The sequence below is a fragment of the Neofelis nebulosa genome, chromosome 2 (genome assembly GCF_028018385.1).
Source record: "Neofelis nebulosa isolate mNeoNeb1 chromosome 2, mNeoNeb1.pri, whole genome shotgun sequence".
NCBI lineage: Eukaryota > Metazoa > Chordata > Mammalia > Carnivora > Felidae > Neofelis > Neofelis nebulosa.
In genome coordinates, this window is record NC_080783.1 from 210,457,663 (window position 1) to 210,472,840 (window position 15,178).

Sequence of the window (15,178 nt, forward strand, 5' to 3'; positions counted from 1 at the left end):
CCAGTGTGTTCACTTATCCAACACATATTTAGCAAGTCTCTACTGTATGCCAATCTCTGTATTAGATAATAAAGCTGTGAACAAAACAGAGCAAGTAACTGTTGTCTTTGAGCTAGGAGATTCAGGGTGGAGTAGTTCTATGTTTTAACCTGTTCTAACATGATCGAGCAGTTCCAAACCAATCCGGGCATCAGAAGCCCTAGAAAGTTTTAGAAAAAGTCTGAAGTGGGGTCTGAGGCCAGCCCTGGAACCGGCATTTTTAAAAGGAAGCAGTTAGCAGCCAGTTCAGTGTTTCTAACATTGAGCTCTATAGAGTATTTTGATGGGTGGTAGGATTAGTCACAAACTCTATGGCAATTTTTATGCTTGGGTTTTTAATGACAAGATCATATTATATATTATATTATATTATATTATATTATATTATATTATATTATATTATATTATATGCTTATTTATTTTTGAGAAGGAGCAAGCAGGGGAGGGGCAGAGAGAGAGGGAGAGAGAGAATCCCAAGCAGGTTCAGCACTGTCAGTGCAGAGCGCGATGGGGGGCTTGAACTCATAAACCGCGAGATCGTGACCTGAGCCGAAATCAAGAGTCAGTGGCTTAACTGAGCCATCCATGTGCTCTTTTTTTTTAATTTTTTTAAACGTTTATTTATTTTTGAGACAGAGAGAGACAGAGCATGAACGGGGGAGGGGCAGAGAGGGAGACACAGAATCTGAAACAGGCTCCAGGCTCTGAGCTGTCAGCGCAGAGTCCGTCGCGGGGCTCGAACTCACGGACCGCAAGATCGTGACCTGAGCCGAAGTCATACGCTCAACCAACTGAGCCACCCAGGCGCCCCAATGTGCTCTTTAATGACAGTATTTTACTATTTCTTTTACCAGTTGCAATTGCCAAATTTCTCTTACACAGTGACATTTCCATGTTTCCTACCTGAAAGACTTGAGGGTTTTTTTTTTTTTAACCTAATGTTTACTTACTTATTTTGAGAGAGAGAGAGAGGGAGAGCAAACGGGGGAGGAGCAGAGAGAGAGGGAGAACAAGAATCCCAATCAGACTCTCCACCGTCAGTGCAGTGACCGACATGGGGCTCAAACCCACAAACTGCAAGATCATGCCCTGAGTCGAAATCAAGAGTCAGATGCTTAACCAACTAAGCCACCCAGGCGCCCCGGAAAGACTTGAGTTTCTTTTTTTATTTATTTTATTTTTTTTTTCTTTTTAACGTTTTATTTATTTTTGAGACAGAGACAGAGCATGAACGGGGGAGGGGCAGAGAGAGAGGGAGACACAGAATCTGAAACAGGCTCCAGGCTCTAAGCTGTCAGCACAGAGCCCGACGTGGGGCTCGAACTCACGGACCGCGAGATCGTGACCTGAGCCGAAGTCGGCCGCTTAACCGACTGAGCCACCCAGGCACCCCAAGACTTGAGTTTCTTAAATCGGTATTTCTCATACTGGGATTCGGTGAGTGTATCCCCAGGGGTTTCTGCATTATTCAAGTTTGAGGAACACAGATCCAGTGCTTTCTGAGGCTGACCCAAGGCTCCTCAGTAGCACCTTGCCCTCCCTACTTGAGAGGGGACCTGGGTTCTGACCCAGACCTACGTCCTAAGAGGTATCCCAGAAGGTCCACTTTATTCCAGAGTGGTGGGCTGGCAGCTTAAGATTCCTCCAGTCTCAGCTACAAGGGGTGTAGACTGAAACCCTTGGGCTCTGTATCGCTGGCATTTCCTTAGACCACGCATGAGTTCATGAAGATTCTGACCTACACACCAGGTTGCTCCCTCGGAAGGGGTACTTTGCTGGCCCCCGCCGCCTGGTGACAGTGATACGGTAAAGTACCGGAGCTTGTGAATCATATATGCCTAAGTCCCAATTCTGTCTTGCTTCCCCCACCCTCACCCTGCCCCTCAGATGTGTGGCCTTGAGAAAACATACTCATACTACTTTGCACCTCAGTTTTCCTCATCTGATAAATGGAGCTGTAGGAACAAGTCACACAGTGGTTGCTTCCGTTAAGGGACACTTCGACTGCCCGATCAAGGCACGTTGTTTCCCTTCTTCAGTTGACATCCGAGAGTACTTCCATTCACCACTGCCCTCCCTTGCTCTTATCAGGCCTCCGGGGGTCCAAATGAGTTAATTCCAGGTCAGGGGTCTATCAGTCCCAAGCCTCTGGGAAAACTGCCCGGTTGCCCCTAGGCAGTGCCAGAGAGGGTGGGTGCAGCTCTGAGGTCGGTTCCAGGGACCCAAGGAAGGCGGGCGCAGAAGCGCGACCCTTCATTCACTCCAGCTTCACACCCCCAGGCGGCGTTCTAACCTCTGGAGAACCTCTGCCCAGGACCGCAACCCTTCCCAACATGGCCGCACCATTAGGCCGCCTCGCGCGGGGCCGCCGCGCTGACGTCTGTGCGAGCGCATCCTCCGCGCCGGCCCCCAGCGCATGCGCATTCCGCGCTGTCTTCTCCTGGCCAGAGCAGCGGCGGCGGCGGCGGCGTTTGAGTGGAGGAAGATGGCGGCTCCGGGCGGTTCGGGGTCCCGCCAGCTGTGAGGGGCTTGAGTGCGGCAAGCGCGGCCTGAGACGAAGCGCCTCTGCTCTGGCCCTGTGCCCGGCTCCCTCATCGCCGTCGCCAGCGGCGCGAACCCGAGAGCGTGGCGCGGGCTGGGCCAGGTGAGGCCTCTCCCCCTCCTGGGGCCGCGGCGGGGAGCCGGCGCCTTCTGCCCTTTATGCCCCAGGCCCGCAGGGGGCAGGGGGCGTCCCGGGTCCCGCGCTGGACGCGCATCCTGCGCGGGGGTCGGGGCTGGCTGGCCTGGGGGCCTTGCTGTCGTCATCCTCGGCCTCCCTGGGTTGGGCAGGGAGGAGGAGTGCCCCTTTCCACCCGGCCCCTCTCCTCAAGCAGGGCGGTCCACGTCCCCTCGCCGGGGCCACGAAAGGGGATAAGACCGGAGCAAGGATGGCTGTAAGGGTGTCAGATAATCTTTCGCCCAGCCCCGGAATCCCGTAACCCCTTGCGCTGAGGAGCCGGAGCCCGGTGCCTTCCAAAATTGGGGCTGCGGCGAGGGGGCCAGCGTCTTTGAAGCTGAAGCTGCAAAGGAAAGATTTTGGAACTGGCTTTGAAAAATTAGACGCAAGCAGCCGGTCTCACCGCCTAGCTTTTCGAGGGTTCCTCCGGCGAAGTGGGAACCGCGGGTCTCCTTGATTGAGACAGCCATCCACGTTGTGACTGTGAGAATTGTGCAAAGGGGACGGTGCAGGGTGGGAACGGATCTGTAAGCGGAGAACAGCCCGGTCTGAGATCTTCGTGGTCTCTGCAGGCTCACTTAGGTGCTAACGAAGCCTTCGTTTGTTTGAAAGCTTTGTATTTTGGGGATTCGGCGTAGCCGGTTGCTTTTTGTCTGTTAAATCTCCCCGGATTTTATTAGGAAAATAAAAGCTGCTTTTCTTAATTGCCGAAGTCTTCGGAGTTTCGATGGTGGGGTTCTGATTGCTCGGGGTGAAGATTCAGACAACCTTACCAGTTCTCATTTGCTGGCAGGGGCCTTGTGCTATGCCTGTTATTCCTTTCTGAGAGTAAGTTTTTGTTGTTGTGCAATTGCTAATTTGGAGATTTTGATTTCGTTTATCTCACGCTGGGAAGCCGGTTTGAAGCCTTGTGGTCTCTTCCTTGAAGGATGATGGAATCAGTTACAATTGTGCTATATGGGCGTTTGTTGAGGCGATGGCTTTGGGCTTGGACACACCGACTACCTTTGTAACTTAAATTTGCTTTGCTTATGTTTAAAATGATGACATCATAGGTAAAGGGAGAAGGAAATTAGAGGGGGAAATGCCCCATTTAGAACTGAATATTTACAATGAATCCTGAAAAAAAAAAAAGAAATAAAATGCATCCTGTAGCTTTTACAGCGAGTAGTGACTCTCTGTGTCAAATTCCTAACTTTGTGCATATTCATGTGTCTAATCTGATTGGGTGTCCTTTGTATTGTGTGTTGTCATTTTATACCCTGTAAACTGTTTGCTTTTGACAAACCCAGTATGAATCTTAATCTGTGTCGACCACGGATGTTTCCTTTACTTCAAAAAGCTTTTAATTGTTAAAATGACAACTGTTCAGTTTAATATTAGCTAATTCTTTGTCTGTTTTTTTTTCCTTAAAGCCTTTCCCGTAGAAATTTGTAGATTTTCTTAGTGCCTTCCATAAGGACATAAACGTGAGCAGATAATGTCTTCATCATAGAAAATTTGAGAGCCACTTTACATTTCAATTTGCTAATGAAGAGTCATGAAATTAATGCAGTAAAAGATCCCGATCGTTTGACATTATGCATCTTGGCATAATGTGTTGCATTGTTGTGCTAAATCATCACCAGGTATTGATGCAACTTCATGACATCCATGACATCATTCATTCTCCAGCGTTTTGCCTTTTGCAATTCTTTACCCTTCCAGAGTCACAAAAAGAATAGGATCAGGGGAAAAAAAATAGCTTAGGATGCTCTTTACTGTCTGATTTCTAAGAGCCTTTGTGTAACACTGCTTTATGTAGTTAAAACTCTCCTGGAAGATTCAGGGCGGTGTGTGATTCCTACCTATTATGAAGAGCAGACACGGAAAATGCTAGTAAAACCTCTGGGTTTTACAAGAATATTGAGGTCCCAAGGAGAAGGTATTTCAAAGATGAACACATACGTGATTATCTTTTGTGATTTCAGGGTTGTTTTAGTCTGTGCATTAACAATTCTTTATAAAACCAGAAGCTGTCTGGTTAACTAATGCCTTTTCCACCCCCAAGATTGTTACGTGAGTCAAAAGAGGTGATGTTTTGTGAAAGTTTTTTGTAAAATAAAAGGTAAACGTAAGATTGATTATTCAATGATCGTTTTCATGAAAATCCCTACCGAGGGCCCTCTAAATATGCTGGGCATTTTGGGAAGTAGGCACTAATGATTCTAAGATAAGACACCTTCTGATCTCAAGTTGCCTATAGTCTGGTTGGGGAGCCAGACAAGGAAACTGGTTAAGTATATTGTAGTGTAAGAAGTGAGAAGTGCACAAAATCCAACCAAGGGAGTCAAGGAAGGCTTCTCAGGACCAGGATTACTCCCCATTCTTTCCTGTTGCTGCAGAAAAATCTGCCTTTTGTGAGTGACTTGCTTTTATTAAGACCTTAAAATTTTTTTTAGCATGAGTTCTTTCCCCCTTTTATTCATTCAGTGTCATGACACCTCCCACACAGTATGCCCCAGGTATGATTTCTGCATTCTCAAAAATCCAACAGAGTCTTGGGAGAACCTGAGAGTGAGTCATACGCCAGGCAGCAAACACAAACATTGCAGCTGCAGTTAAAAGATCTCAGATTACTGAATGGTGACAACGTTAGAGTGGTGCTGTTTTTGTTTTTGTTTTTGTTTTCTAAACTGGCACAAGAAGTACTGTTTGATTTTCGTTTGATCATGTTTGGTTAATGTTTAGTTGTGAGTCCCTTGGAATATTGATTATAAGTGGTTATTGGTACTGTCTCCCTTCTCCCAGTAATAAATTAAGGGAGAAAGTCCTTTGCCTTTTCAGGTGAAGTTGATAATTTAAACCATAACTATACTAAGCTATTTTATAGAATCTACTCATGTAGATTGAGATTGCTTAGAATCTGTGATACTGAGTTTCTGCATCCCAATACAGTTCCTCATCTTAGTACTGTGGTCGTTTTATAATTAATTAAGCGTGTTGTCCCATATATTGCAAAAATTTTGAGTTTTTGGATGTGTAGAATCTTTGGTGCAATATTAATTGAATATTTACAATTTGGTAACACTCATGTTTACATGTTACCATGTAAACACTCAACACTAAAAATGAGGGCTTTAATGCTGTGGTTGACAGAAAAGTGAAGGTGATGTGTTCACTTATTTTTTTTGTAATTGTGAGTTTGTTACATGTACAAGGACAATGGACAAGTCATTTAAAAGTTGCCCAGGGGTGCCTAGCTGGCTCAGTTGGTAGAGCATGGGATTCTTGATCTTGGGATTGTGAGTTCCAGCCCCATGTTGGGTGTAGAGATTGCTTTACAAAAATAAAGTATTTTTAAAAAATTGCCCAGTATTGGGGCACCTGGCTGGATCATTTGGAAGAGCATGCAACTCTTGACTTTGGGGTTGTGAGTTCAAGCCCCACATTGGGCATATAGCTTACTGTAAGCCAAAAAAAAAAAAAAAGTGTTGAATAAAAAACTAAATTGTTTTTAGTGACCTTCTAAATGTCTTATAAAATTATGACTTAATGGTATTCCTGTAGTTTAATTTTACACTTCCTTACTCATGCATGTATTAGGAGGCAAATTTGCAGGGCGCCTGGGTGGCTCAGTCGGTTAAGCGGCCGACTTCGGCTCAGGTCATGATCTCACGGTCCGTGGGTTCGAGCCTCGCGTCGGGCTCTGTGCTGACAGCTCAGAGCCTGGAGCCTGTTTCAGATTCTGTGTCTCCCTCTCTCTGACCCTCCCCCGTTCATGCTCTGTCTCTCTCTGTCTCAAAAATAAATAAACGTTAAAAAAATTAAAAAAAAAAAAGGCAAATTTGCTTTGAATTTTGATTTGTTCTGTATGGAATTTCTATTTTAAAAAAAAAAATTTTTTTTTTACATTTATTTATTTTTTTGAGAGACGGAGAGAGACAGCATGAGCAGGGGAGGGGCAGAGAGAGAGGGAGACACAGAATCCGAAGCAGGCTCCTGGCTCTGCACTGTCTGCACAGAGCCCGATGCAGGGCTCAAACCCATGACCTGTGAGATCATGAGCTGAGCCAAAGTCAGACGCTCAACCGACTGAGCCACCCAGGCGCCCCTGGAATTTCTATTTTTTAATTTGTAAAGTTTTCTCCCAAGTTTTTATTTACTTATTTATTTAATTAAAATTTTAAAAAAAATTATTTAGAGAGAGACAGAGACAGCACAAATTGAGGAGGGGTGGAGAGAGAGGGAGAAAAGAGAGAATCCCACGCAGGCTCTACACGGTCAGCACAGAGCCCACGAAACCATGAGATCATGACCTGAGCTGAAACCAAGAGTTGGATGCTTAACCAACTGAGCCACCCAAGTGCCCCTTCTTCCAAGTTTTTAATTTAATTTTTTCCAGTGTCACTATGTTTTGCTTCCAAAGTGGAAGTAATCTTGTGGTGCTTTGATGCTTGCTTACTTATGATAAATATACAGATATTATATAAAATATTGGTTGCTCATAAATTTTTACATAAAATTTTACTTTTCTGGACAGTAAGTTATTTTATCTTCCAGTAATAAATAAATTTGAGGTAGTTCAGTTAATTTCAATAAAGGCAAACAAGATTTACATTTCAGCTATTAATATTCCTCTAGAATATTCAATATTTTGGATACCTTTTTTAAAAGTTTATTTATTTTTATAGTTTATTTATTTTGAGAGAGAGCGAGAGCGAGAGCACTGAAGGGGTAGAGAGAGGGAGAGAAAGAACCATAAGCAGGCTCCACACCATCAGTGTGAAGCCTGATGCGGGGCTCAAAGCCACGAACCATGAGATCATGACCCAGGCTGAAATCGAGAGTTGGACACTCGATTAGAGTTGGTTGGATTAGCCAACCAGGTGCTCTATTTATTTATTTTTGAGAGAAAGAGAATGCAGGAGAGGGGCAGAGAGGGAGAGAGAGAGAATCTCAAGCAGGCTCCACACCATCAGCCCGGAACCTGATTTGGGGCTCAATTCCACAAACTGTGGTCTGATCACCTGAGCCGAGATCAAGAGTTGGACACATAACTGACTAAGTCACTCAGGCGCCCCAAGGATACTTTAAAATTTTTTTTAATTTTTACATAAGCTCTATGCCCAATGTGGGGCTTGAACTCATGACCCTGAGATCAAGTGTCACATGCTTTACCAACTGAGCCAGCCAGGTGCCCCTATTTAGGATATTTTTATTTCAACTATTTTAAGGAATTCATTGGTATGACATTATTTCCAAATTTGTGTTTCCCATGTTATTCTCATTTTATTTAAATTTTTTTTTAATGTTTGTTTATTTTTGAGAGAGAGAGAGAGAGAGAAACAGAGCGTGAGTCAGGGAGGGGCAGAGAGAGAGAGGGAGACACTGAATCTGAAGCAGACTCCAGGCTCTGAGCTGTCAGTGCAGAGCCAAACAAGGGGCTCAAAGTCATAAACCACGAGATCATGACCTGAGCCGAAGTCAGACACTTAACCGACTGAGCCATCCAGGCATCCCTTGTTATTCTCATTTTAAATGCTTGGTTCATGTAGGGTGCCTGGTTCCTGGGTGGCTCAGTTGGTTAAGCGTCCAACTTCAGCTCAGATCATGATCTCACAGCTCATGACTTTGAACCCCGTGTTGGGCTTTGTGCTGACAGTGCAGAGCCTGCTTGGGATTCTCACTCTCTCCCTCTCTCTCTGCTGCTCCTGTCCGTGTACTCTTTCTCTCTAAGTAAATAAATAAGTTAAAAAAAAAATAAATAAAGCCTTGATTCATGTTGCTAATTGGGAACAGGAATTTTTTTCCAGAATGAACCTCTTGGTGCATTGTTTGGAGAAAGATTGATTTTTTTAAAAGTTTATTTATTTTGAGAGAGAGCGAGAGAGCATACACACTCATTGGAGAGGGGCAGAGAGAGGGAGAGAGAAAATCCCAAGCAGGCTCTGCACAGTCAGCACATAGTCCGAGGCGGGGCTTGAACCCATGAACTGTGAGACCATAACCTAAGTTGAAGTCGGACACTTAACCGACGGAGCCACCCAGGTGTCCTAAAAGCAGTTAAGATGGTGTGTATGTATGTTATGTATGTATTATCACAATAACAATTTTTAAAAAGGTAATTTAATAGTTTATATATGCTCTGTAGGATGGCCTGATAACCATTTATTTTAACATAGTAATTAAGATCCTAGGCTTTGGTCCTAGGTTGACTCAGGCTCATAGTTCTTCTTTCCTTAGATATGGACCTTAGCTTCTCTGCTTTTCATCTATAAAATGAGGATACTGATACCTATGTTGTGGGACAATTAAACGTGGGAATGTATGTGATCATCTTAGCACATTGCTTAGCAAAGAGTAAACATCCAAATCTTAGACGTTATTATATTGCTTTTTTTAATGTTTATTTTGAGACACACACACACAGTGTGCATGCGCACATGTCTGGGAGGCTGGATCCCACAACCACAAGATCATGACCCAAGCCGAAATCAAGAGTCGGATGCTCAACCAACTGAACCACCCAGGCACCCCTATTATGCTGTTTTTATGGAACATCGAAACTGGGACAGGGAGGGGTGCCTGGCTGACCCAGTTGGTAGAGCATGCGGCTCTTGATCTTGGGATTGTGAGTTCGAGCCCCAGGTTGGTTGTAGAAGTTAAAAAAATAAATAGCTAGGGCTCCTGGGTGGCTCAATTGATTAAGCATCCAACTTTGGCTTAGGTTATGATCTTGTGGTTCACGAGTTCAAGCCCTGTGTAGGGCTCTGTGCTGACAGCTCAGAGCCTGGAGCCTGCTTCGGATTCTGTGTGTGTGTGTGTGTGTGTGTGTGTGTGTGTGTGTGTGTCTTTCTCTGTCCCTTTCCCACTTGCACTATCTCTCAAAAATAAATAAATAAACATTAAAAAAAAATCTTAAAAAAAAACACATGGTAACTCATTGCCTCTTTCCTCTACTTATCTTTTGAACTCTCTGACCTTCATTGTACCTTGCCTTGCCTCTTGTGTATATTATGCTCATTTGTACAAGAACATTCATCTTCCCAGGTAGGGAGCCTTCTTTTTTTCCTTTTTCATTAACTACTGTCTGCAGCTCTGTATAGTGTCTCCTGTATGCTATACCACTGAACCACTTGTCCTTGCACAATTAGGTTAAAGTTAATATCCAAAATGAAAATTATTGTGCTAATTAATTTCTGCCAAATAGCTTAAAAGGGATATATCATACAGTGTAATTCATATGTAATATTTTTAGTGCCCTGTTGGCACATTTAGTGCTTATGTATTAGGCACTCAGATATTCATTTAGAATATACTTTTGATTCTTACAGATTTATGTTCCTCATGAGTTTTCTGAGATATTGTGTGATCCCAAGTATCTGTTGAATCTTTCTTGCCTTTTTGCCATTGAATGCTATAATGGGATAGGCATGGTTCAAGGTAGCAGGGATACGATATACAAAACAGGCAAGGTCTCTGATTTCCTGGATCTTACTTTTGAGATTGGAGAAACCAATTAATGAGTGAACAAAATTTCTGATAGTAATTACAACACAGAAAATAAAACAGGGGGATGTGGGTAATGACATGGAGTAGAAGGGGAAGACTGAGATTGGGTGGTTTACCGTTCTGGACAACAGTGTGGAGGTTCCTCAAAAAATTAAAAATAGAACTACCCTGGGGCGCCTGGGTGGCTCAGTTGGTTAAGCATCCCACTTTGGCTCAGGTCATGATCTTGTGGTTTGTGGGTTTGAGCCCTGTGTCGGGCTCTGTGCTGACAGCTCAGAGCCTGGAGCCTGCTTTGGATTCTGTGTCTCCCCATCTCTCAGCCCCTCCCATGCTCATGCTCTGTCTCCCTCTGTTGCTCAATAATAAATAAATGTTAAAACAAAAACAGACAAAAAAAAGTACCCTATGACCCAGCAATAGCACCGCTAGGAATTTACCCAAGGGATACAGGAGTGCTGATGCATAGGGGCACATGTACCCCAATGTTTATAGTAGCACTTGCAACAATAGCCAAATTATGGAAAGAGCCTAAATATCCATCAACTGATGAATGGATAAAGAAGATGTGGTTTATATACACAATGGAATACTACTTGGCAATGAGAAAGAATGAAATCTGGCCACTTGTAGCAATGTGGATGGGATTGGAGGGTATTATGCTAAGTGAGATGAGTCAGAGAAAGACAGACACCATATGTTTTCACTCATATGTAGATCTTGAGAAACTTAACAGAAGACCATGGGGGAGGTGAAGGGGGGGGGGAAAGTTACAGAGAGGGAGGGAGGCAAACCATAAGAGACTCTTAAATACAGAGAACTGAGGGTGGATGGGGGTTGGGGGAGAGGGGAAAGTGGGTGATGGGCATTGAGGAGGGCACTTGTTTTTTTTTTATAAATTTTTTTTTTTCAACGTTTTTTATTTATTTTTGGACAGAGAGAGACAGAGCATGAACAGGGGAGGGGCAGAGAGAGAGGGAGACACAGAATCGGAAACAGGTTCCAGGCTCCGAGCCATCAGCCCAGAGCCTGACGCGGGGCTCGAACTCACGGACCGCGAGATCGTGACCTGGCTGAAGTCGGACGCCCAACCGACTGCGCCACCCAGGCGCCCCAAGGAGGAGGGCACTTGTTGGGATGAGCTCTTGGTTTTGTGTGTAAGTCAATTTGACAATATATTTTTAAAAAGATTAGGTGGTTTAGAGAAGGCCTCCGTAAAAGGGTAATATTCAGGCTGGAAGACACAAGGCTGAATGTTTAGTGTTCAGTTTTGGGGACAGAGAGAACACAACTGCAGAGGACTAAAGTAGGAACCAGGAACCAATGAGGATTCCTAAATTGCATTTGGCTGTTACTGAGTTTTTGCTTCTTAATCTAAAACAGCCCACCCCCCATTGACACCCCTCTCCCCTTTTCTTTCCCTAAATGACATTGGGTTTTTGAAGATACCAGTCTGGTTCTCTGATAGACGTTTCCACATTTGTGATTTGTCTTAGTGTTTCCTTGTGTCATTTAACTACTTTATCCCCTTTTAAGACAACTCTAAAGGCTTGATTATATTTATATCTGCAATCCTTTGTCATACCCTATACTCACATCAAACTAGATGTCATGTTTTTCCATGATAATGATGCAAAATTTGGTCACTTGGTTAATGTGAAAATCTTGATCTTTGTATTGTAAAGCTTTCCCTTTACAGTGATCAGGTAATCTATGGGTGGCAATTTAACATAATGTAAGTAAACTGTTTCTCACCTGTCTTTCACTTGTTGGTTTTAGCATCCATTAATGATCCTTGTTTTGAATCAGTTGTTTCATTGGAGGTTGGAGAAGGATGATATTATTACTCTTCCTTCCACACTTATTAGCTGACAAGGAACCACCAAATGAGAATGAGCTACTAAAAATCTCTCCTAATCAGGTAGAGTGTTTAATTCTTTGCTTTTCACTGTAGATTTTCTTAGTAAACAATTGGTTATCCCAGTGGTGGCAAGTAAGTTTCTCTGCTTTTTTCTGCATCACTGTAGGTACATGGATTTTTATTTATTCATTATTTCACACTTAGTTGCGGCCATTATTAGTTTTTTTGATGCTAATGCTCTCCCTGGTCTTTGGATTGTTTTCAGTCACAGCAAGATATCCCAGATTCACCTTGTACTTTTCCTGTCCTTGACCTAAAATCAGTCATTTTTCTAGGAAGGCCTAGTTTCGTTTATAGGGAATGCCACTAGAAACCCAAGATCTGAGTGCTAGGGATGCTCATCGAGACTGGGTCTTCATTATTTCTGGGTCCTTTAGATGGGCCGACTTGGAAAATGTGTTTTGTTTTGTTTTTTTAGAAATGAGAACTTCATATTGATATTTCCAGTTTAATTTGAACGTATTGCAGGGTTTTTTTCTTTAGATTTTATATTTGTCTCTCTTTAACTGGAAATCTTGGTTTTTAAGTACTGTTCACATTTATTATTTGCTTTCTCTTCCAATAGACATAAGAAATTAAAAAATAGATAGTATCTATATTCTAACGAAATTACTGAGGCAAATTTAAGATTCCTTTGTGATTCTTTTTGCCCTTAACATTCTGTCAAGATCCAGTCAAGAGAATGGAAAACGTACTGGGTATTCAAATAGAGGAGATTTAATGTGGAGAATTTGTGATGCAAGACAGTAAAAAGAGAGTCGGGTGTAGCTTAGAGATTCATACCTGTAGGATGAAAGTATTATCTCAAGAGTCAGGGGAACTTCAGGGGTACGTGGTGTTACCAGAACTTTTGAAGAATATGGAGGAGGGGTCACCACCTCAAGCATGCTGCCACTTGCAGAGCTGGGACCCTGAGGAGGACTTGCCAAGATGTGCCACATGGTTGGGGCCTGGACTGTCCTCTTACCCCTAAGTTTTGTTAGTTCTTAGTTTAGCCTTTTCAGGGTTTTTTTTGGGGGGGAGGGGCAAGAATCCGCAAATATCTGCATATATTCTTTTTACTCCTTTCTTACACAAAAGGTTGCCGTATTATGTACACTATTCAGCACCTTTCTTGCTGTGTCTTAGTGATCTTGTCATAACGGGGCAGGTAATCCTTAATCATTTTCACAGCATTTTTGTTATGTGGATGTGCTGGATTTGTTCTAGTCAGTCTTTGATAAACATCAGTAAGGAATGCTTTACTGCTGCTCTTTTGAAAATAGATCTTGGTATGGTGTGTTAGAAGGAGCACTGAGACACAGGTTCTGTTTTGTTCCCTTAGGAAGTTGCATGTTTTCTGACCTCAGTTTCTCCTCACTGGTAAAATAAGGGTTCAGTTGCTCTATGATCTCTAAGATCTCCTGCTATATTTTATATTTTTTCTGGAAATTTTATTAGCCATTTTTTAATTTTTAAAAATATTTTTAAATGTCTATTTTTTTTTTTTTTTAAATTTTTTTTTCAACGTTTTTTATTTATTTTTGGGACAGAGAGAGACAAAGCATGAACGGGGCAGGGGCAGAGAGAGAGGGAGACACAGAATCGGAAACAGGCTCCAGGCTCCGAGCCATCAGCCCAGAGCCTGACGCGGGGCTCGAACTCATGGACCGCGAGATCGTGACCTGGCTGAAGTCGGACGCTTAACCGACTGCGCCACCCAGGCGCCCCTTAAATGTCTATTTTTGAGAGGGGGCGAGTGGGGCAGAGAGAGAGAGGGAGAGAGAGGATCCGAAGCAGGCTTTGCGCTGACAGTAGAGAGCCTCATAGGGGCTCGAACCCATGAACCATGAAATCATGACCTGAGCTGAAGTTGGACGCTTAACCAACTGAGCCACCCAGGCACCCCTATTAGCCATATTTTAAACCTATTGCTTACCAAAGTATGCAAGGCACAGAAAAACCATAAATGAGAACATTAAGCTAAGTTTTATTTATTTATTTATTTATTTATTTATTTATTTATTTATTTTAAAAATTTTATTTATTTTTGAGAGAGAGAGAAAGAGAGACAGAGTGTGAGCGGAGGAAGGGCAGAGAGACAGGGAGACACAGAATGTGAAGCAGGCTCCAGGCTCCGAGCTGACAGCACAGAGCCCGACGCGGGGCTCAAACTCACGAACCGTCAAGATCGTGACCTGAGCCAAAGTCGGATGCTTGACTGACTGAGCCACCCAGGCGCCCCTTGAGAATTATTTTAAATTAATTTCAAAGCCTGATTTATCCTCTTTTTTAAAAAATGGAGTCATAGAATTGGATTCAAATTCTTATTTTTACAAAGTTGTGTAATCATGGGCAGATTAATTTATCTGAGCCCTGTTTCCTCATCTGTAAAACATGACTGATCATATGCCCCTTACAGAGTTGGGGTAAGGCAGCTGGCACATACTCTCAATACCTGTTGATTCCCTTTTCGTTTATTATCTTGTCACCAGCCACAATTTTTTACAGTTTATTTATTTATTTTTGAGGGGGGTTAGGGGCAAAGAGAGGGGGGAGAGAGAGAATCCCAAGCAGGCGCTGCAGTGTCAGCCCAGAGCCTGATGTGGGGCTCAAACGCACAGTGAGGTGATGACCTGAGCTGAAGTCAGCAGTCAGACGCTTAATTGACCGAGCCACCCAGGCGCCCCTGACACCGGCCACATTTTAATGGTTACTCAAGAACTTGATACTCAGAGTCAGTGGGCTGGCAGCATTGGCATCACCAGGGTTAGAATGCAAAAGTATGTCAGGTTGCACCCCAGGCCTATTGGGTCCAAGTCTGTGGTTTAATGAGATCCATGTTACAACTTGAGAAGCACTGGAACCTTGAGAGATTTGTAGTGAGATTTCCTCCTTTTTATCTGAGTTCCTAATGATTTGGTGGTTCTTTGTGCCTTTGGCAGGTTGGTTTTGCTGTACACTATTAGCTGAAACTATTTTGTTTTATTATTTTTAAAGCTTTTGTTCTTTTGTGGGACTCAAACTTACGA

At 43.3% G+C, this 15,178-nt stretch overlaps 1 protein-coding gene across 1 annotated transcript in view; it reads left to right on the forward strand.

Moving 5' to 3' along the window:
• The first annotated feature begins 2,477 nt into the window (after positions 1–2,477).
• The window catches only part of FBXO42 (F-box protein 42), a 96,608-nt gene continuing 83,907 nt past the window's right edge, over positions 2,478–15,178 (forward strand). Inside the window, exon 1 of the mRNA XM_058718944.1 lies at positions 2,478–2,683. The gene's annotated coding sequence lies outside the window, so the exon portion shown is untranslated. The remainder of the gene's footprint in view (positions 2,684–15,178) is intronic.